Genomic DNA, 22337 nt, shown 5'->3' on the forward strand with positions numbered 1-22337 from the left:
TTAATGAGGGCCTTAATTGTTTCAGGTCGGCCAATTGTTTAAACTCCAAATTGGCAATGCTGAGAGTGGCAAAACTTGGCGGGCGGGCGTACTTTGCAATCGTGGATTAGCAAGTGGGAGATCCAACAGCTTCCGCCATTCCAGACAGACGTCCAGCTAAATCAACTGAATTCAAGAATGCAGTTGGATAATTTACTGCTTCATCTTGATTCATAACAGTATCTACTGATTTATAAGTATATGTTTCGCATGGTAACACATAATAAATGACGATATTAATAACATTTACATCCACATTTTTTTCAGCTAATATTGCACGTTCACTTAACCATTGATAACTTTTATAATGTGTGATATCTTTAGGCGGGCGAGTTTTGTTGATCTATGTCTATGGATCAACAAAGGATTTTAAAGATTTAGCTAGTGGGGAATCTGATAACTCTGGGATCATTCAAACGAGTGAAATACTATGTAACTTCACTGAAATAGGTGACGGCTTGGAGAATTCTGTTAATGAGGGCCTTAATTGTTTCAGGTCGGCCAATTGTTTAAACTCCAAATTGGCAATGCTGAGAGTGGCAAAACTTGGCGGGCGGGCGTACTTTGCAATCGTGGATTAGCGAGTGGGAGATCCAACAGCTTCCGCCATTCCAGACAGACGTCCAGCTAAATCAACTGAATTCAAGAATGCAGTTGGATAATTTACTGCTTCATCTTGATTCATAACAGTATCTACTGATTTATAAGTATATGTTTCGCGTGGTAACACATAATAAATGACAATATTAATAACATTTACATCCACATTTTTTTCAGCTAATATTGCACGTTCACTTAACCATTGATAACTTTTATAATGTGTGATATCTTGATAACTTTTGTAATGTGTAATATCTTGAAATACTAGTAATATGTGATATCTTGAAATATACATTGGATCAATTTTTCTTTTGAATGTGTGATACTATAAAAATCGGTTAGTAATATAATGCAGCCTGTTCATCAATCGTAATTTTGCCATTTCCAATCTTCTTCTTATATATAATTGTTCTAAGCCGCTTCCGCTTCCGGACGCGCATAACTTTCAATGAAACATTCTCCGTTCAATTCTCTACTCTGTAAATCGTATCGCTTTGTATGAACAGTGTGTAACAATACACGTAAATGAAGGAAATATATTTAATTATAATAATAAAAATAAAAATTGAATTAACTTTCAATCCTCACATACTAAGGATATATTACACGTTCATGTTTAAAACATAACTGGTTTATTTGCAATTCTTAAAATCTAACGTATATGTGTATTAAATCGGAAAGCAATGATAATGTTTATGTAATATAAAAGAAAAACTCTATTCGGCCTCGGAGCCCGGCGACGGGATTTCAAAATTTGAAGATTTCATTACAAAGGTTGTTTTATGATTGTTTATCTAATGTAATCAATGTACTCTTCTTATCCTAAACACATTATGTATATATTTAATTTTCATAGTTATAACACACCTAGTTAATTTGCAATCTGATTATTTATAAAAGCAAAAACACAATTTTAGGCCTCGAAGCCCGTCGCCGGGAATTCAAAATTTGAAAATTTCATTACGAAGATTATTTTATGATTGTTTATCTAGTTTAATCAATGTATTATTCTAATCCTCAACACATCATGTATATATTTAATTTTTATTCAGTCAAATGACGAATTAATGAAAATTATTGTCGCATAGCAAAATTTTATTATTAAATAATAATTATTTAAAAGTGTTGTCACGGTACTGTCTATTTGAATTTGTATGCTTATTTTTCATTGGTCGAAGCTATTTGAATGCTTATTTTTGATTGGTTGAAACAACAAATCGCATTACTGGCGGCTCGAAAATCAATCTGAGCAAATTCAATTTTTATCATTATTTATTATTATAATTAGCCCTTTGCGCTCGTAAGTCGACTATGTGTCGACATCGTATTTCAAGCGTTGCACTCGAACGTCGACAATATGTCGACAAAACTTTGAATGCATTTGTAGGCTTTGTGCTCAAGCAAATTTTGAAAATTTAAATTTATTAATAGTATAAAGACTTCTGTTAAACACATTTCAGTAATATTGAATTTTTAACTTATGCAAATAACTCAATAATCTTAAATTTACAAGTGTAAGTTTATTGTAAAACTTTTCATCGGAACATGGTCAAAGTGTGCAGTGTTAGTACGGCCTCGCGCTAGACTGACAGATTTAGGTTGGCAATTATTGCTCTAAAACTGATTTTTTCCTTCAAAGGGCATCTATATTTTTATGATATGGGATGAAACGGGATCATATTCTCTAATTGTGCATAATTTTACTTTATATTGTGGGTCTGTTATGAAATAAAAATAAAATTTGTAAGACGGAAAAAAGAGCGAGATGCTGTTATGCAAGCAGAGCTCGCTTACTCGCTCGCACTAATAAAATGAGTGATTGACAACTATCGACATGGGTACTCAACTCAAATGATAATATTGGTCTCGACACATTTAATTTATTTTCGAGCTAGTAAATTACTGAATTATGTAAAACAGAATTTGTAATCTGTGTTTTAATGATATTATTACTGTGACAATAATAGTATGGGTTTATGCTAAAACTATTTCTACCAATTTTAAATCTTGTACAAGTATTTAAAGTTTTAAGTTTTAGGATAATCTTTTAATGTAATGTTTTTTTATGATCAATTTATTTATATTATTAAAAACTGTTTTAATAAATTCAAAACTTAAAAATTCAAAAATAAATCCACGAGGCCAAACTACGCTGGTTCGCTCTAGGTGTAAGAACGCCTGCCAATCCAAAACAGATCCCCACAAAAAAACAATGTAATATTTATCATTTCTGCCTCAAATGGGCAAATACATACGAAAAACTTGTAGAATATTTGTCTAAATAGAAAAATTGATCATTTTCACAAAATATAATAAAACTTTACCGGCCCCACCTAATATTTTTTATGTACAAAAAAATTGGGTGGGGCCTGGCCCCGATTGCATTTAGATTATCACTTTAGATTATCATTTTGAAATTTGTTAATATGTGGGAGCACCTATTCATGCCATATTTTTAAAAATATTATGGTTCAAATAATTCAAGTGATTTACAGCCTTAAATTATACTAAAAAGCCATTTTATTAGGCTCAAATTTTTACGCTTATGTTCACCTTTAAATGTCCAATGAGTACTGGCGATTTTCTTGATGACACCCATAGAAGTCATCCGCGGTGAAAAGGTTAAAAGTCTTGTAAGATATATTTTTTCATTGAGTTTTAGAATTGTATTGTACTTATATAAATCTATCCATATTTAACACTCGAAAGGTGGATGACTCAAATATCCATCATTGAAAAACTATTGATAAAAGCCGTTTATGCACAACATAATCAACACTTACACATTTAATTGGATAAGATTTAAAACGCAGTTTGTAAATTAGTGATGATATCTATTATATATTGTTAACTATAATTACAGCTTACAATCAATAGATGTCGCTTAGCAGCTAGGGCCTAATTTTAATAATAGCGCATTCCTATTATTAAAATGTTTAGTTTGCTGCGGGGACCTGAACAGATAGCCTCTTGGATATCAGTTCATCGCCTTAAGGACTGCGACATTCCAGTTATACAAGACAATCTAAATATAAAGTTGTAAAATCGCCATGACGCACTTTGAAAGTCTCTCTGTAAAACATATGACTGAAGAATATAGACAAGGTTATTTTACTCGTCTAATACCATAGGCCAAGGGTCGGCAAACCTTTTTTGTGAAGGACCAGATTGTAAATATTTTAAGCTCAGCGGGCCAGGAAGCAAAATTAAAATGAGCTTTATCGTTTCTCTCAAATATTCAAATGTAGGGTAAATTTTAAATATAAGTACTGTTTTTCTGTTTAGCTCTAAGTTCAATCTGTTAAGAAATCTCATGATATCTGCAGCAAAGGCTAATTCTCAAATCTATTTACCATGAGATAATAATAGCCGAGGGCGGGGTTTTTCGTTAAAAAAAAATTTTAATCGCTCCTATGATTTAAAAAATCTTAATCAACCTATACCATGACTGGGCCATTGGACTACTGTATGGTAGAGAAAGTCGAAATATACGGCTTATATTATGATAAAAAAATAGTCACAGAACTGATGACGGTTAAGTTCACGAGAGTTAATAAAGTTTACGGTTGATATAACTGTTTTAATAATACACAATAAATTTAAATGTTTTCTACAGTACCTGTTGGTGAATAGTGCATTTTTATAAAAATCATATTTTTTTCTAACAAAGCTTATACTTGTTTTGCTTTTAAATTTACCACCATCAGATGTTACACATTTTATTCGAAATTCACTTTTAACACTTTACCGACCGGCAGTTTCACTACCAGACTTACGCTCAATACCGGCACTTTTTCGCAAATCTTCGCGAATTTTACCTTTTTTATTTAAATTTATGTATCTTTTGATACGGTCAGAATATTTCGTTGAATTTTTCTAGACATGTTATAAATGTATCAATGCATCAATTCAAGTAATTATTAGGTGGTTCTCAACATGTGGTTCGCCGGAAATAAAAATTAATTATTACATTTCCTTATTATTAGATTTTTAAAATGATTATCTTGATTTTAAAATTATAAAAACGAATAACCTAGAAATTTAAATAAAAATAATTTAAATTTAGTAAATCAGCGGTTCTCAAACATTTTCAAATTTGTAGAAACTTTTTTCAAGCACACTTTTTTTTCGCATTGTGATATTTTGTGCAAATGATTATCTTCAAAAGTGGAAATGACATTTTTACTGATACGAGTTTATTGATGTATAATTCATTTGCAATAAAATATTCACTCACCGTTGTAATTCGCTCCATCGTAACGCGGTTCTTTCTTCTTCCAGGCACATACACAGATATTGTACATTGTCTTTCACGTGTAAATCACTTTTCACAATAACTAGTTATATAATGAAAGTTTAAAGTGTCAGATGAATAAATTGGAAATCGATGCACTTGGAGATTTACGATACACATAATGAACGTTAATATTTTTTTATTTTTAAATGAAACTAATAGCTTTTTTTAAATGATACGAAGAGAAACATTTTCCAACATGTAAAACCACAGTCTTTGCACATAAGCCCCGATTCTTCCTTATAGTATCACAGATTCTAATTTTTTTCAAATAAATTTTTTTTTGCTATTTCGACACTGTTATAAAAATTGTCCATATAAAAATGATGCCATTTGTATTCATTGTCTGATGTTAAATGTGATATTGAATCTTGTAACAAAATTCCAGGTCCTGAATATATTTTTAATTTCGACATGTATCCTGACACTAGTTCACATACAATTCTTATCACTATACCGTACTTTATGAGCTTACTGTGGTTGTATACGCGACAATTTAATCTTCCATACCATGGGATCATACCCTCATCCTGAGATATGTTTTGGCTTGGTTTGTATATATTTTGGAATCTTTCAGAGAAGTAATCAATTCTTTTTTATACTTTGAATAGTCACCCTACATTATCAGGAACATTTTCATTATTGGAAAAATGCAGGTAACGTAATATTTGATAAAACCTTTTTCTACTCATGGTTTTCGTAAATATTGGGGTTCCTATTAGTGGATTTATTGACCAATACATGTGTAATGAGCCTTTTTTTACCAGGCCCGTTAGCAATATCAACTTAAATCAATTTTTTAATTCTGGTACCAATACATCCACCCATTTTTTAGATTTTATTTTCGGTTTGTATCTGTTAAAGTGTTGATTATGGTATCTATTCGTTTAATAACGTGCAACAAGTTATCTCCAATAAGGTTTTGTGTCTTGTAAGGCAACGTCACTAATGAGCGCGGACAAATGGGCGTGCGTCAAAAGAGCGCTGCCTTATAAGCGCTGCGTCATAAGAGCGTTTACCAAAGTAGCGCTGTAACAAAATAGCGTGCGTCAAATGCGCAGACAGCCATATGAGCGTTTGACAAAAGAGAGCACGTCATAAGAGCGCAAAAATACTTGGAGAATATCAAGTAATGAATATTTTAGGAACTGGGTATACAAAATATATGTAAATTGTAAGAAATTTAAAAAAATAAAAATTCACGAGATATAAGTGGTAAAATTAGTGTTTTATGTGCCAGAGCGTAACAGTTGGTACCAACCAACTGTTTATCGTCAAATAGCAAAAAAGGTATAGCGTCAAATAGCAAAAAAAACCTGCCCTAAACTTTATGCATTCATTGCAGGTAGAGTAGATATATATTTGTCAATTTAATGAAACATTACCGAACAAATCTAATGATAGATTTAAAATCAGCGTTTCATTTTAGTACAAAATATATGTATATCGTACGTATGGGGATGGGAAGCCATACTTTCGAATGTACGTAATAATTAATAAATAATAATGTTTTCATTGACTAATCATTTTAATCGTCATTACGCTCTGGCACATAAAATACTAATTTTACCGCCTATATCTTGTGAATTTTAATTCTTTGTAAATTTCTCACAATTTACTTATATTTTATATACCTAATTCCTAAAATATTCATTACTTGATATTCTCCAAGTATTTTTGCGCTCTTATGACGTGCGCTCTTTTTTAAAGCGCTCATATGACTCTCTGCGCATTTGACGCACGCTATTTTGTTACAGCGCTACTTTGGTCAACGCTCTTATGACGCAGCGCTTATAATGCAGCGCTTATATGACGGCGCTCATTTGACGCACGCTCTTTTGACCGGCTGCCATCTTGTAAAGTGTCTTCTAAATATTTTTCTAACGAGTATCATAACACGTGGACGATTTCTTTCATGAACAGAAGACTAAATCACTATCACTATAATTTTTATTGTCACTTGGAATATCTATATATATTTAGCACTATATTAAATAACATACACTGTAATTATTTTCACGTAGATTCTACACTCGTATGTAACTAAATAACTATGTTTTATAAACAGTTCGTAATATTTTTCGAATATTCACTCGAGCACACGAAAACCAGATGCGCTTAACACGATAGTATAACTAAAACTGAATTCTTATCCCAGTTTTTATGTGTATCGTGCTAATAATTCAAAAATAATAACTCGAAAAATTCCCACTTTCTAAAAAAATGTTTCACTGAGATTCGGTATTTCCAGTAAACCAGTAATATCTGACGGGAGATAATATTTACTCATAAAAAACATGTTGGAATTTCCTTATAACAGGATAGAAAAAAAAAAACATTAGAATCTTACTAAACTGACAGTCTTGAGATTCTCAGTAATCCAATACTATCCAATGGTTAATGATATGATAAATTTTTAGTGTCTTGTACTTTTTATATACGTACATCGTATTTTTCATTTTATGTAATTTGACTTAATTTCTAAATAAACCGATTTCCCTAATAAATTATTTTTAAATATACATATTTATATATTTGTGTACAAAATATTATATTTTTTCTTTGTTTACACTGTCCAAAAAAAAAGTGTGCTGGAAAACGTTTTTAGAAATTTGAAAAAGTTTGAGAACCGCTCGTTAATTCAATTTAAATTATTTTTATTTAAATTCCTACATTACTTGTTTTTATAATTTTAAAATCATCAATCAATTTTAAAATCTAATAATAAAGAAATGTATTAATTATTTTCTATTTCCGGCGAACCACATGTTGAGAACCACTTAATAATGACTTGAATTGATGCATTTATACATTTATAACATGTCTAGAAAAATTCATTAAAATATTCGGATAATTCTGTTTCAGGCAAGATTCCTGTTTTTATTTCCGGATTTAAGACATTTAATAAAACTATTGTTTCAGTTCTAGGGTTTAACGTAACTTGTTTATCAGAATAATGGTGTAGAATATTTAGTCTCTTATCTCTAACGAGTAGGTAATTATTTTCGTAATCTATTATTGCCTTGTATGATTTTAAGAAATCGTTTCCTAATATTCCGTCCAAGGGAATGTTTGTTTGATTAGGTGCGATAATATGAGCTTTATGACGAATTATATATTCATCGAAAGGAAAAGTCAGTTTGATAACTCCTAATGTTTTTGTTGGGTTATCAGAATTATCTATACCACGAAGGGTTACTTTTATTGATTCGTCGACTATATCTTCACTTTCTAATGAGTTTAATTTTACGATTGATATATCCGCTCCGGTATCGATAAGAAATTTAAGAGGTCTATCTGCTTGATAACAATCTAAAGTTACAAAAGCGGTTGTATTTTTCAATGTTAATATTCTGCCTTCAATGTTTTTTATATTCCGGGACACGGCAGCTGTCTCGGAATTCCTGGAGTTTAAATGATCGCGACTTTGATTAGATTGATTTTTACCGTATTTTTCATTGTTATATATTCTAATTCTACATTCGTCAATCGTGTGGTTATTCCTTTTACAATAACGACAGAATTTTGATGGATTTTTACTCGCGCTAAATTGGTTTATTTTTCGTTCCTCTTTGATATTTATGTTATTGTAGTTATTTTGGTATCTTGGAAATCAGTTATTATTATTTCGACATGTAGAAGCATTATGTCCGCGTCGTTTGCAAATGTTACATATTAAGGGTGAACTGATATGCATTTCTCTGAATGCGGTTAGAAACTTTTCTTCTTCTAATGCTGTATTAGAAGCTTCTGAAAGAGTTTTAGGTTTCGTAAGTCTAACAGGAGTTGAGAGTTCCGGATTTAATCCGAATATGAAAGTATTTAAGGCACTATCTTCTATTTGTTTAATACGTCCAAATATTTCCTTTTTATCTATAACTGATAGCCTTATCGATCCTATTAAATTGTTAGTACAGATTTCTACTTTTTGGATGAAATTTATGACTGGTTCTCCTGGTTTTTGTTTACAATTTCTAAGTTCGTATTCTAGTTGTGATGAATGTTTATTTTCTCCGAACGAGGAGATTAAAAACTCTTTAAATTCTTCGTAAGAATCATATTGAAAATTCGCTATGGAATATTTAGCTTTGCCTGTGACATTATGAATTATGTATTTTAGTAAAATTGGTTTTAGTTCTAAGGAACAGAGGTTTATCGCTGTGTCACAGTCGTTAATAAAAGGATAGAGATCTTTTTGATTTCCATCGTATGTAGGTACGAATTTCATAAGTGTTTCGAGAGAGAGATTGATCGATCCATTTTTGGAGTTGTTAGTAACTATTGGAGATGTTGGAATAGACATTTTTGATTATGTGGCTATGTATGTGTGTTATGTGTAGTTTAATATGAGATCAGAATGTATCGGTATGTAAATAATTTGGACAACCCGAAAATATAGCAAAGATAGACTCACAGTACTACGACGTTCTTGAACATCTTGTCTGGTGTGATGAGATCTTGCTGGATTCAGGGGTAGAACTTCCTTCGTCGTTGCGTTCGCTCAATCAGGGAATCTTCCGTCTGCCGAGTCTGCTGCTGTCGCGGCTTTTGCTCGTGCGGAATGTAGTCTTCTGAGGGGCTGTGCTGGTATGAAGGTCTTCGTTTTCTGAGTCTGCTGCTGTCGCGGCTCTTGCTCGAACGAGGTTTCTTCTGTGAAGTTGTTGATTCTCTCTACGTATTTCGTTTGAAATCGAAGGCTGCTCGTCTCGGGAGTTTCCTTCACGCAGATGTCCGTATGGCTGCTTTACTCGTCTTGGTATGGAAATCGAAGATTTTACGTCTTCTATCAACTTGGTGGTGGACCCACAGGCGATGTTGATTTTCAGTAGTTTGATCTTCTTTGAGATTTCTTGACTTGACGATTTAAGAGAATTTTTGTTCGGGTCCCGGTTGAAAGACTGGAAAGTCTAAGTCCGTAGTTTCAGGAGCTGCACTTCTGTTGCTCCTTCTTCAGTTGGAGTGTCGGGATCCCATCCGCTGCCACCAATTTTATTTTTGTCATAAAGGAGCAAAAATAATGTTCTAATTCATTTATTGTAATTATTTTATTTTTTTCATTTGTTGTCTCTAATAAATATTTGAATTAATTATTTACATTCGAAGCAACGTCTAGCGTTCGGCCTCCGTTCACAAATCCCACTATGATTCTCCTTTTTACCAGTGGGTCGGGCCTATTTATACGGTTACATAAAAATTGAGAAATATCCTACGATAACATAAACAATAATATAATAATATATATAAAAGGATATTTAAGTGATAACATTATCTGTATATTTATAACACATGTATATGTAAACGAGTATGTAGCCACAGTTACTTCGGCAAATTGTAATAAATATTATATGAATACATATAAGAAATAACCTGCAGCTGCTCGGAAAAATAAACTATAAATTGTGATTATGTACACGTGAGTACAATAAAATGCATTTATTAAAAAATATCTTCTCTGGTCAAACGATCATCAAATCTGAGTACCGAAAATCTATCTCTAGACATGGCCGCTGAATAAAAATATTGTTTGAACAGTTCGTTTGTTGTCCATAATTCTTTGAACTGTATTTTACCCCCATTCAATCCTCCAGAAGATAATAGGATGCCTATAAACGCTTCAACTTCGATACGATTTACCGGAGAAATGTCTTTTTTGCATGTATTATCAATATCGATATCGCTATCGTATTACCACTCTCGTCAGAATCTTGCAAAATTCTAAGCAACTCTTCGTCAGTTACAAGTCGATCAGCCGATCATTAGAATTTATAAAGTAACGTGGGAAATAAAATAACAATAACGATCGAATTTGTATTTGTACTATATGTCTTTTTGGGTAACGGTGTGGTTTGCGATAAAGCGTTGAAGGAACCGCGTGGAGGGGGCGCCGCGCGAAATTTTTAGAAGGCGAATTTCTCTAAAAACTGACTCAGGTATACAAATCACACGGCGGCAGTAGCGATTAGAGTTGATTTTATTTTTTTCTCGCGATTGGAGATAATAAAGTACAATTTTTATTATTAATATTTATTCTTTAAACTATTTTTGACAAATACAAAAAGTTTGCGACAAATAGGATTTATATTAAATAAGTTATTTGAGAAAAACCAAAAAGTTGGGGGAGTCAATAGACCCCACAGGCACGGATGGGTTAAGATTGTACTCGCCTTCGCCAAAGGTCACCTGCAGAGCCGCTTGAAGCCAATTATCTGGGAGGCTGGAAGAGCTCATCAAACGAGCAAAAGACCGCCTTTCGAACTTACCGAAAAGGACAGGGGATTTAAGTGGTCACAAAAGTGTAATAGTGCGTTTGTACAGTTAAAAATTAGCTTAGTGACTGCGCCTATATTGTCTTTTCCGGAACCGGGAGGACAATTTATTTTGGAAACGGACGCTAGTGAACATGGTGTGGAAACTGTACTATCGCAGTTGCAAAACAGCGATGAGCGGCCTATCGACCTATTATAGTCACACGCTCGACTCGGCCGAGCGAAATTATTGCGTAACCAGGAAGGAGCTATAGGCCGTCGTCAGAGCTGTAGACATGTATCACCACTATTTATACGGCCGTCGATTCGCTGTACGAACAGATCGTGTTACGCCTAAGTGGCTGCTTAGCTTCAAAAAGCCTTAAGGTAAAATAGCACGATGGATCGAAAAGCTTGCGCAATACGATATGGATGTCTTGAAATTATTATACAAGTCTTTGGAAGCGTCACGAGCGACAATATTTATTAATAACGATCACATACTACTGTGAATTTTATTTATATTAATAATCATGTCTAAACAACCGGCTCCTAAAAAGGAGGCCCGTACTAAATCTGGAATTGCTGGAGCTGACGATGTAGCTCCAAAACCTTCCTCTCGGGGCACAATAACAAGTTCCGGTGAAAGTAAAACTACCGAAAAAACAGCTTCCTTCTCTGTAGAGCCCACTGCTGTGTCAAGGCTCCGGGAAAGAGAGCTATTTCTGTGTCGCCGCAGGCAGCTCCTAAGCGACCGAAAGAGGATTTTCCTCATCTTCTCCCGATCTGTAATACTAACGTACTTCATCCTACGAATGTAATTTCAAAGGAGTTTGATGACTACATAGACTCCCTTGAAAGAATTTCCAGCTCCCAGAGGCGAGAACTACACCAATTGGTGGCTCGTCTCTCAAACAGTATACAATGTTCTGCACCAACCACTTCTGGTGATCCTCCCTTGGAGGCAATTAAGAGAATAGAACAGACAATCTCCCGTATTGAGCGCATTATTTCCACACCAAAGCCTACAATGGCTATCAACGAGATGAGGGGTACCACTCCAACAGGACCCAAAACCCCAATACTCTCATCCGTGGTTCGCCTTGTCCCCTTGGAGGATAAAATTAAATCTTCTAAGGAGACGGTTGCTGCCTTTAAGAAGGCGGTAAATCCAGTTACTAAAAAATTGCAAATTAAAAAGGAAAAATTAGTAACGGGAAAAAATTACACAAAACTAATAGCAGCGAACAGATCAGAGGCCTAACGCATAGTGGAACTTAATCCTGCCTTGCGAAAGGTTGGATTGAGGGCCACCCTCCAGGGAATGAAAAACCCTCTAGCTATTATCTTGGGCGTCCCTAGTGACGCTCAAGAGAATGAAGAGTTTTTAACCTCTATGTTCGAACGGAACGTGGAGGATGCGCTAGATATAACAAAGGCGGATTTCCTGAAAAACGCTAAAATCGTCGTCCGATTAATTTCGAGGGTCCCGAACTCTCGACATGTAGTTGCATATCTTCTCCCCTCTTGCCATTCTTTCCTCATCAAGCAAAGCATCATCTATATAGGGCTGCAGGCGCACCGCATTCGGGATCACGTTCGGGTCATGCGGTGCTTTAAGTGCCAACTCTATGGACACTCCGCACAAAATTTTAGGGCTCCACAAGCAATCGTGCAATTGGTGCAGACTTTAGACGCATGAGAGCTCCTCTTGCCCAAACAGGGACAAGCAGACGGCTTGTGCGTCCTGTTGTCGCCTTTGCCCAGCAGAATCTCCGCAGGTCTAGAGCGGCCACTGCCGAGTTCTGCACTAGGGCCTCCTCTCTTGGGGTGGATGTTGCGCTCTTGCAGGAGCCCTACATCCACTCTGGTAAAACTACAGGTGCCGGCTGCGATGCTAGGATCTACGAGATCCAGCCGGCGGGCGCCTCTATGGTGGTATACAATAGCGAACTGTGCGTCACTTTTCTGAGACATCTCTCGGATCACTGGCGTGCAGTCGTTCATCTGTCATGCCCTGGTATGAGTCTGCATGTGTGTCTGCTTTTTTTCATTATGGCGACTCAGTGAGATTCATATCGAAGGACTTTCATCCACTCTAGATGCTCTCCCCGGACGCAGAATTGTGGTCGGCGCCGACCTTAATGCCCATAACCCACTTGGCACCAGTCAACCACACGCTGAAGTTCGCCATTAACAGTGTGGGAGAGTGAAGGACCTCTTTCGGACTTGAAAAACCCCAGGTCCTTAAGAGGAAGTCAACTCGTGAACACCCAACCGAGGTAGCGTCCTTTGGACTACCAATGACGAGCGAAGCACTGCAATTTCTAACCAGCAGGCTAAAAAAAGCCAGGCCCTTAAGGTCCGGAAGTCGAAACTGGAACGGAGGAAGCACGAAAGTGACTTCTAAGGATGAAACTTGAAAATGCAGGGGCAAGCAAAGCTAATGCAAAGCAAAAGCTAAGCGATATTACGCAGGTGTGTCAGGAGAGCGTTTCCCAAAAACACTCGAGAGAAACACTACTGACACTCTAAACAAATAACGTAGTACTACGGGGGGTGGTTCCAGCTCATATAGCCCTTAAAAAGGCCTTATTACCGGTAACGGCAGTGGTTTAAGCAAAGGATAAAAGTAATAACTCTCTCTGCCAATGACCCACTGTGGGGTGAAATCTCGCAGGCTCGCCGTAACAGGGATCCTGTGGGGAGCTCTCCAGTGGTCAGCTTTGTGCTGTGCAGTGGATTGAGCGTCGCATACGGCATGGAAGAGCCGGTGCCGACTTACGTCTCGGCTACTGGAGAGTCCATCCCGGATGCGACGCTCTATTCCCTAGCTCGGCCTTTAAATATATTTAATTGGAAAGTGCACACTCAGGAGTGCCTTTCCGACTATCGACTTATCATCTTCGACCTGACCGCGGTCTTTTCTCGTAGAGTTAATCTCCCATTTTCCCCGTCACCTTCGGAGCGGAGCCTGCTTCTCAGACGGTTGAGGTCGTGCTCTGAACGTCGAGCCGTGTGGACGTGTTCTACGGGCGCTCCGCGTGTTTCGACTTTTGAGGCAGCATTTCTGCCCCGATCGTGCCAAGTTTCGACATGGACCATCAGGAGCAGGAGACGAACAAAGACTTTCAGCAAGCGAATCGACGAAAGATAAGTGGAGACATCGCGATTTACATTTTGTAACGGCCCCCGAGTGGTCGCGCGAACGCCATTTTGACAGCTCAGAGGACGCGTTTTGAAAACCTTCGCCCTTCAATCCTTTGCCCCGGCCGACCGGAGGCACGCCATTGCACGCGCGAGGACCTGCCGAACAGGTTAATCATAAAAAAGCCGCGTATTAATTAATAATTGGCCCGCGACGAGCGTTTGTAGAAAATCAAAATATCATAAACAAAGGCCACGGCGTGACTTTAGCGCCACCGCCGCCGCTTGACAGCTCGGGGCGTGACTCGAACCGGCCCCAGCAGCCCTAACCCTCCGCCCTCACCGATCGGAAGCACGCCACTTGACGCGCGGAATTCCGAGGATTGTTTTACAATAACAAAAGTCGTGACATAGACAATAATTAGCCCGCAGAGACGGTTTTCAAAAAAGTTAACAAAGGCCCCAGCGCGGCCCGAGCCGCCTGTGGCCTTTGACTCCTGAGTCGGCATTCCTGCCCCGATCGTGCTGAGTCTTTGACGAGGACCTTCCGGAGCTGGAGATGAATAGACGGAGACATTTAACAAGAGATTCTACAAAAGATAAGTGGAGATATCACGGTTTGCATTTATTAACGGCCCCCGCGTGGCTGCGCGAACGCCATTTTGACAGCTCGGCGGACGCGTTTTGGGAGCGCCCTAGCGTCCCCGATTCTCAGCCCCGGCCTACTGGAGGCGCATCATAGGACGCGCAAGGATCTAAAGCACACGCCGATATAATAAAAGATTCCAACCGTTTAATAATAAACCCGCAAATCCATTTTTGAAAAACATAAACAAAGACCTAAGCGGACGCCATTTTTTGCCGCGGCGTGCTGCCTGACAGCTCAGGGGACGCGCCCTAAACAGGCTTCAGGAGCCCTAGCCCTCGACCCAACCGGGGGACGCGCCCTAAACCGGCCCCGGAAGACCGGAGGCACCCCATTCGACGCGCGAAAATCCGAGGACCAATTAACAGTAATAAAAGCCGTGAAATAAACGATAATTAGTCCGCAGAGACAAATTTTCCAAAAAATAAACAAAGGCACCGGAGCGGCCCGAGCCGCCGCCGCCAGTTTGACAGCTTGAAGGACGCGTTTGGAGGCGCCCTAACGGCTCCGATCCTCAGCCCCGGCCTACCGGAGGCGCACCATAAGACGCGCAAAGATCTAAAGAACACGCCGATATAATAAAAGATTCGAACCGTTTAATAATAAGCCCGCAAATCAATTTTTGAAAAACATAAACAAAGACCTAAGCGGACGCCATTTTTTGCGGCGGCGTGGATTTAGACCCGCCGCCGCTGCCTGACAGCTCAGGGGACGCGCGCTAAACAGGCTTCAGGAGCCCTAGCCCTCGACCCCTGCCGACCGGAGGCACGCCATTCGACGCGCAGAAATCCGAGGAACAATTTACAGTAATAAAAGCCGCGAAACAAACAATAATTAGCCCACAGAGACAAAATTGTCAAAAAGTAAACAAAGACACCGGCGCGGCCCGAGCCACTGCTGCTAACTGACAGCTGTCACTCTGACAGCTCAGAGGATATAAACCGAACTCGCGCTTTAGTAGCCGTTGCGGGTGGACGTGTGTGTTGCGTGCTCCATCCAAATCGGCTCCCGAAGCGTCCCCAGGGCTCTTACAGAGCTGAAATTTGTCTGGCGCGGGCAGAGTCTTGTTGCGGTTCCGACGACACTTGTGTTGGGGGGATCGCTCCAGGATTTCTGGCATTTTCGTGCCTGACAGATAGTTGTATAAAGACATTGTGACAATAATAAACTACAGTGTGTGACAATAATACGTGGTAACAATACACACAGGTGACGCCCACTTGGGCGTGCACGCCTGAGGGCGGAGCAAGAGGCAGGGGCCCTCAACCACTGAGGCCAGGGTTTGCCAACTTTTTTATTTTGTATTTTAATAATATTTTATTTTATATATAAATTTTTGGTGGTGGTATTTCTTTTTGTTTATTCGAGAATCGCTTGTGGTGCTTACGTTTGAAGCGCCGCGGGCGGTTCTCTTTTTTATAATTCAAAAATCGCTCGTGACGCTTTCACTTGAGGCGTTACGAGTGTTAGTTTTTCTTTTCATTTTTTTTTTAGTTGTAGATAGTACCACTTGTGATGCTTTCGGGCACTTGTAAAAATTTAGTGTAGTGCGAAAGCGTCACGAGCGAATATTATTTTATTTAAGCTCTTATTTAAGTTTTTACTTGCGGCGTTTTTCTGATTATATAAGTGTCAGAAAGCGTCACGAGCTCCATCTTTATAATATATTAAGTTTTCATTTTCTATAAGTTTCTTTATTTTCTATAAGTTTCTTTATCTTTTAATAAGTATTTATATAAGTTTGGAAATATGTCTAAACAGCCGGCCCCCAAAAAGGGGGCCCGCTCTAAAATAGGAGTTGACGGGGATATAGACCCGCTCTCTGCTACTTCTCTTCCCGACTCTAGAAAGGGTTTGGTCACCAGATCGGGTGACCAAAGAGTTGCGGCAGGATCTGCCAAGCCACCAGCCTCGGGGACAGCCCCTGAGACACAAGTGGAAGCCCCCGGAAAAAGGGCTATTTCGGTATCGCCCAAAACTATCCAAGCCGCACCCAAACGTGCAAGAGAGGAGTTCCCTCCTCTTACAAAAACCAAAACTATTGAGGAGGACAATTCCTCCCCAGCCGCCATCTCCAAGGAACTCGACGACTATGTCGATTCCTTGGAGAGAATATCAAGTGTCCAGAGACGGGAACTGCATCAACTGGTGGCCCGTCTTTCTTCAAGCGTGCAATCGGCGGCTCCGGTCGTTTCTGAGACTCCTCAAACCGAGGCCATCAGGAAGCTGGAGCTGACGGTTGCGCGTATTGAGCGCATGTTGGCCCCTCCGAAGCCCACTATGGCCAGTATTGTTAATGAGATGAGGGGCAAATCTCCAATCAGGCCGAAACCTCAGTCTCTCTCATCTATGGTGCGTCTCACACCCATAAATGATAACATTGGGTCTTCGGCGGAGGCTGTTGCAGCCTTCACCAAAGTTATAAACCCTGCAACTGAAAAATTACAAATTAAAAAGATTCTTCCCACTATGGGCAAAAATTCAACCGGCCTCCTAGCGGCAAATAGAGCCCAGCGGATTATCGCTTTAAATCCGACGTTAGAGAGAGCAGGCCTGAAAGCCTCCATCCATGGCACGAAAGACCCTAGGGCAATAGTTCTCAATGTCCCTAATGAAACATACAATGATTCAGAATTCTTGACATCAATATACAAGCAGAACATTGAGGGGTCTCTGAATATAACTAGGGATGAATTTTTACTCAAATCAAAAATATTCGTGCGCCTTCAGTCGAGAGTATCCAACTCTCGACATGTTGTTGTCTCCCTCCCCCCTATTTGCCACTCCTTCCAGACAAAGGAATCCTTAATATACATCGGCTTGCAGGCACATCGTATTCGTGACCACATAAGGGTCATGAGATGCTACAAGTGTCAGTTGTATGGGCACTCCGCGCAGAATTGCCAGGCTCCTCAAGCCTCGTGCAATTGGTGCGGACTCCAGACACACGAGAGCTCCGCTTGCCCAAATAAAGACAAGCAGGTGGCTTGTGCGTCGTGTTGCCGTCTCAAAAAACAGCACTTGTCCCCGGCTCATAGGGCTGGGTACCAGTGCTGCCCTGTATACAGAGCAGCCATAGCTAGGGAGGTAGCTTTTATTAATGGCTAACCCCCCTACAAGGTCTCTCAAATTCGCCCAGCAGAATCTCCGCAGGTCTAGAGCGGCCACTGCGGAGTTCTGCTCCAGAGCTCATTCTCATGGAGTGGATGTGGCGCTCCTGCAGGAGCCCTACACCCACTCCGGTAAGACTACAGGCGCCGGCTGCGATGCTAGGATCTACGAGATCCAGCCAGCGGGCGCCTCTATTGTGGTATACAACGACGAACTGTGCGTCACTTTTCTGAGGCACCTCTCAGATCAGTGGCGTGCAGTCGTTCACTTGTCGTCCCCTAATGTGAGTCTTCATGTGGTGTCGGCTTACTTTCAGTACGGCGACCCCCGTGAGGTTCACATTGTGGGACTATCATCCGCTTTAGATGCTCTCGCTGGACGCAGCGTTGTGGTCGGCGCCGATCTCAACGCCCATGACCCACTGTGGGGTGACACCTCGCAGGCTCGCCGTAACAGGGATCCTGTGGGGAACTCCGCAGTGGTCAGCTTTGTGCTGAGCAGCGGATTGAGCGTCGCGTGCGGCGTGGAGGAGCCGGTGCCGACTTATGTCTCGGCTACTGGTGAGTCCACCCCGGATGCGACGCTCTATTCCCTAGCTCGGCCTTTAAATTTAAGTAATTGGAGAGTGCACACTCAGGAGTGCCTCTCTGATCATCGACTCATCACCTTCGACTTGACCGTGGTCTCTCCCTGTAGAGATAACATCCCCTTCTCCCAGCCGTCTCCTGAGCGGAGTCTGCTTCCAAAGCGGTTTCGTTTAGGTAAGGCGAACTGGGAGAAATTCGAACATCTTCTGACTAATCAATTGAATACTTTTTTTAACAATATAGACCCTAACCCAAATGTCCAGGTGGAAGCCCTCCAGACCGCGATCTTGTCGGCGGCTGATGGGTCGATCCCGCGTTATGATACAAAACCGCCATCTCGCAATAGAGCGGAATGGTGGACGATGGCCTTGACGGAGGCTCGATGCGCGGCCAACCGGGCTCAGAGGGCCTACTATGCCGAAGTAAAACGGCTTAGCAGGTCAACTCTCGATGGCTCCGCTCCTTCTGAAGATCCCTTGGTTGGAGTCAGAGGAGTGTTTAGGTCCTCTCGCAACAAGTATAAATCCCTCATCAGGACTGCAAAAAGGCGTCACTGGAGGGACTTTGTTGAGAGAGAGAGCGCCAAAAATGTCTGGGGCCGCCACTACCGGGGCGTCATGATGCCCGATCGCGCGATGGCGTCGCTGTCGGGTATCGTTGACAGTCACGGCGTGTGCGCCATCGATTCCTGCCAGGCCGCGACCAACATTCTGGAGGCCCTGATGCCGGGTGATCCAGCTTCTGCTGACTCCCCGTCTCAGGCCTTAATAAGAGCTCGGTATTGCGAGGATGCGAGGACTCCTCCATCAACGCCCATTACCGAGTCTGAGGTGGAGAGTGCTCTCGGACGCTTGCGTGTGAGGGCCTCTCCGGGCATTGACTGCGTGACCGGCGATCTCATTCGGAGATCGTGGAAGGTCGCGGCACCAATCATCGCGACAGTCTTCGAAAACTGTAGAGCGGCAGGCTCCTTCCCGGACATTTGGAAGTCCGGGAGGATGATCATTCTTAGGAAGCCGGGGGCCTCGGATCCAGCGAGTCCCAAGGCATATCGTCCCATTACTCTCCTTCCCGCACTGGGAAAACTATTGGAGAAGGTCCTAGTGGCCCGTATCGAGAACCATTGTCGGAATTGCGCTCCCTTATCGGAGCGTCAATTCGGTTTTAGGCCGGGTCTCGGCACGGAGGATGCGATGCGAGACCTTATATTACGAGTTGACGCGTTACCAGACAGGTATTGCGTCGGAGTGTTCCTCGATATTTCGGGGGCCTTCGATAGCGCCTGGTGGCCTCGCATCATCGACTCCCTGAAGTCGAGATTGGTCCCACGAGACCTGATAAGTTTAATCAGGTCGTACTTCGAAGGTCGAAGCGTGGTGATGGACGCAGGTGAGTCGTTGGTGTGGAGGACCCTGGCAAGGGGCTGTCCTCAAGGCTCGGTCCTGGGCCCCCTGTTATGGAACGTCATGTTTGACGATGTCCTCAGGGAGCCCCTTCCTCTGCACTGTGACCTGATTGCCTATGCCGACGACCTCCTGCTGTTGGTTCACGCCAACAGCAGAAAGGAACTCGAATCTCGGGCCACGACGGCCCTTATATCCTTAGATTCTTGGTGCAAAGATAACAAGTTATCCTTTGCACATAACCAAACCTGTGCGGTTATGCTTAGGGGCTCGCTGGATTCCGAGCGGCTCCCTAAAATTTTATTTAACGGCCACAGGGTCAAATTTGAGCCTGTCGCCCGCTACCTGGGTTATCAGGTCTCTCGCGGATTCAATCCCGCCGCCCACATCCGATACGCGGCCCAAAAGAGTCGCGACGCGTACGGCAAGCTCGTCCGGTTAAGTGGCAACCAGTGGGGGTTGAACTTCCGGACGAAGCTTGTGATGTATAAGACTATATACATTCCTATAGTCACGTACGCGTCAAGCGTGTTTGCGGAGAGGGCGTCTCGTGGCATGCTGCAGTTAGCGTTAAACAAGTCGCAGAGGGTCCCTTTAAAGACCCTCACTGCAGCATACTCCACGGCGCCTTCGGACGCCCTTTTGGTGCTCGCGGGCGTGGAGCCTGTTGACCTGGTGGCGCAGCGTAGGGCTGCGATCTTCCACCTTCGGAGGGGTCGCTCGGCCACGGTTGGTGGAGTGGAAATCCCTCCTCCCGATGCCGGGCTTAGACCTTCGTTAAGAGACCGGGCGATCCAAAATTCGACGAGAGAGGCTGTGGAAGACGAGTGGCAGTCTCGTTGGTGCTCGTCGAACAAGGGTCGCCTGACCTTTATTTTCTTTCCGCGCGTCAAGGACCGCCTCAAGAAGCGCTGGTTTCATTGTAATTTCGCAACGACGCAGTTCTTCACTAGGCATGGCGCTTTCGGGTCTTATCTGCATGGAATCCAACGCAGGGAAAGCGCAAGCTTCCCCTGTGGCCATGCGGATCAGACTTCGGAGCACATCCTGTGGGACTGCGTACTGTTGCAAAGCGAAAGGGCGGAGCTTCACTCCGCCTTAACACTTGAAAGAGAGGGTTCTCCCTCTCATGGAGATTTAGTAGCCACAAAGGCCAATTATAAGGCCTTCCAGCGCTTCTGTGAGGCGTATCTTACGCGTGATGATGTATGCCCTCCGTAGGGCGCACATTCTTTGTTTCTTTGTCATGTTTTTTATGTGTGCCTCTCACTAGTATTAAGTCTTAGCTTTTAGTCTTAGTGTAATGTTTTAATGTTTTAACATCTAGTCTTTAGTTCTTTATCTTGTTTGTTTTTATTACCTTTATATTTATGTGCCACTTGTTTTTTAGTTTATCTTTTATAAATTTAGGTTTGTATTCAAAGGACTAGAGTCGTTCTTAATAGTTTTTCTTTTCTTTTCTTTTATTGTTGTCCTTTTATTCTCAGGGTCTCCCTCTGAGACTCTCCTTTCATAGCGGAGCGCGACTCTCCCAACGCCCGCTATCCCCAAACCTCTACCCTTTTCCTAGCCCAACCTCCAACCTCCCCGAACGTTGGTGCACCGCACGCCTTCGTTCGAACCTACAGTGCGATAGAGAGGTGTGGATCTCTCGGCGGCAACTGGTCAAACGCTACACCAGTACTACGGGGGGTGAGCAACCGCTACCGCGGCTTCTCCGCGGAGCTCGCCCGTTGAGGTCGGACTCGTAGGGCTCTAGTACCAATAATTGTCAGTGGTGCACGCAATGGAAGGTGATAAGAGAAAGTTACGTTGTCCCTATCTACTATCTAGCGAAACCACTGCCAAGGGAACGGGCTTGGGAGAATCAGCGGGGAAAGAAGACCCTGTTGAGCTTGACTCTAGTCTGGTACTGTAAGGTGACATGAGGGGTGCAGTATAAGTGGGAGGGGTGCGCAAGCGCACCGACAGTGAAATACCACTACTTTCATCGTTTCGTTACTTACTCAGTTGGGCGGAGAGCGTGCGCCGGCCTTCGCGGTCGAGCGTTACGGTTTTTTAGCGCCAAACGTGCACGGGGCGGCGAGCCGGTCGGCGTCGTGCGTCACGGCGGTCAGCCCGCGGCGCCGCGAGGCGTCGCGGGCGCGTCGGCGGCGCCCGCCGAACGTCGCCGCGTTCCCGCGCGATCCGTTCTGAGGACACTGCCAGGCGGGGAGTTTGACTGGGGCGGTACATCTGTCAAAGAATAACGCAGGTGTCCTAAGA

General features: G+C 41.6%; 1 long non-coding RNA gene and 1 pseudogene across 1 annotated transcript in view; one reads left to right on the top strand and one right to left on the bottom strand.

Moving 5' to 3' along the window:
• LOC148238738 (uncharacterized) overlaps positions 1 to 22337 on the bottom strand; it is a 477006-nt gene that overhangs the window by 300757 nt on the left and 153912 nt on the right. The gene's annotated exons all lie outside the window — the stretch shown is intronic.
• Positions 21858 to 22337, top strand: part of LOC148238750 (large subunit ribosomal RNA) — a 1288-nt pseudogene continuing 808 nt past the window's right edge.

The sequence above is a fragment of the Plectrocnemia conspersa genome, unplaced genomic scaffold (assembly GCF_051122295.1).
Source record: "Plectrocnemia conspersa isolate PC_06_02 unplaced genomic scaffold, ASM5112229v1 ptg000001l, whole genome shotgun sequence".
In the NCBI taxonomy this organism is placed as follows: Eukaryota; Metazoa; Arthropoda; class Insecta; order Trichoptera; family Polycentropodidae; genus Plectrocnemia; species Plectrocnemia conspersa.